The following is a 1,955-nucleotide window of genomic DNA, read 5'->3' on the forward strand; positions in this document are numbered from 1 at the left end:
AGAGGTTGTGCCCTGAGAGGTCTGGGCAAAGGGGGCTACTCTGACATTCCAAAGGTATGTTATCATAGATGCAAAAAGATGATAGACAGGCTCAGTTCAGGAAAAGACTGACCTTTGTCAAGGAAGATACTGGCCTAGCACTTGCCTACCCACTATGACTCACCTTTAATTAGGAAGTTTTGTTGTATGTGTTTTTTTAATGATCTCTGAACTTTTATTGGCTGCCTGCTCCCTCCCAAGGAGTGCCCCATTTCTGCTGCCTTTAATGCCTCAGAACTTGGGTGTCATTGTTCTCAGACACCACTTTGCTGTCCACAATCCTGAGGGTGGTGGTGGTCTTTTGGATGGATTGTATGGGGTGGCTGTTGTCTAGAGAGTCACCAAGATGGAAGTCCTCCCCTCCTTCCAGCAGGCAGCAGTAGGTGGCGATCTCAGCCTCCAGCTTGATATTGATGTTCAGCAGGACCTCATACTCCTGAGTCTGGCACAGCCCCTCTGCCCGGTCTGGGCCAGCTCTGATTCCAGGTGCATCAGATCCTGTTGAGCTATTTCATCTATATGGCATAGCGCATTTTCACCCCCCCTCAGGCTGTTTTCAAAACTGGCCTTCAAATTTCTCATCGAGTCCAGGTTGATCTCCAAGGATAGGACCGTATGTCTTAGCTCCATGAGTGCCATCTCAGCAGCTCCTATCTCAGTGGTCCATAAGGTGACCATTGTGGTGTTCTCCTCAGTCTGCTGGGACCAGTACTTGTCTAGCTCCTCTTAGTTCTTCTGAGCCAGCTTGTCAAACTGGGCCCAGATGTCCACCATGATCTTGCAGAGGTCCTGAGATATGTGGAATCCAACTCCATGGTCAACCCAGAGTTGGCAATCTGGTTTTGTAGACCATTTATTTCTTTCTCATGGGTCTCCTTCATGAAGAGTAACTCCTCCTTGAGAGACTCGATCTCTGTCTCCAGCTGCAACTGAGCATTACTGGTGTCATCAGTGACCTTTCAGAGCCCATTGATGTCACTCTCCACAGACTAGCACATGGCCAGCTCTGTCTCATACTTGACTCTGAAGTCAGCAGCAGCAGCAAGATGGGCATTGCCAACCTGCAGAATGATGCGGGTATTGTCCACAGTACCTGCAAAGATATGAGTCCTCGGATCCTTGATGGTCTTGAAATAATGCCCCAGGCTCTGTCCTGGGGTCCTTTCTTCTCCAGGTATTCCTGGATTTTGCTCTTCAGTCTGCAATTATCAGCCGCCAAGCTTCTCACCCTCTTCAGGTAGGAGGCCAGGCCTCATTCAGGCATTGTGTAGTCTCCTCACTCTGGATGCCCCCATGCCTGCCAGACCCTTGGCCATCCTTGCAGTGAGGCCCTCAAACCCTTAGCCACTCTACACACTGGTGGAGTGGGGCAGAGAGATCCAGGATCCCCAGCCCCCAGCACCTGTGTAGCTGCTGGCTGCACAGCTGGCTAGCCTGGTCCAGTAGGACTTCAGGGACCCCAGGGTCCAATAGTTTGTGGAGAAGCTGGAGCAGGTGCTGAAGCTCTTGTTGTTCAGGAAGGAAGGTGAGAAGCCAAGATTCAGATTCAAGCACCCAGTTAGGAAGCTTTCCTTTCAAACCACTCTATGTGGTTACTTCCAGTCTCTGAGTTTGTAAGGCTGCCATGCAGGACTCCCCTCAGCTTGTCAGGTTTCGTACGTGGTCCTTTTTTCGTTCACAACTTGAAAGGCACAGATTATCATATGAATAAAAAAGAGCAAGACCAAAAACTATGTGCTGTCAACAAGAAAAACAGCTTAGATTCAAAGAAACAAAGAAGCTAAAAGTAAAAGAAAGGAGGGATCCCAGTTTCAGCTATGACATGGAAAGAGCTTACAATTCATCACTTCCATCCTTGTACAAGAAAAGCTGAACAAACTGAAAGTAAATGACTTTTCTTAGACTCATCAGAAAAT

General features: G+C 48.5%; 1 pseudogene; it reads right to left on the minus strand.

Moving 5' to 3' along the window:
* Positions 1–262: 262 nt before the first annotated feature.
* On the minus strand, positions 263–1,665 carry LOC107538867 (keratin, type I cytoskeletal 18 pseudogene; annotated as a pseudogene).
* Positions 1,666–1,955: the final 290 nt, after the last annotated feature.

This window comes from Miniopterus natalensis, chromosome 2 (genome assembly GCF_054644295.1).
Source record: "Miniopterus natalensis isolate mMinNat1 chromosome 2, mMinNat1.hap1, whole genome shotgun sequence".
NCBI lineage: Eukaryota > Metazoa > Chordata > Mammalia > Chiroptera > Miniopteridae > Miniopterus > Miniopterus natalensis.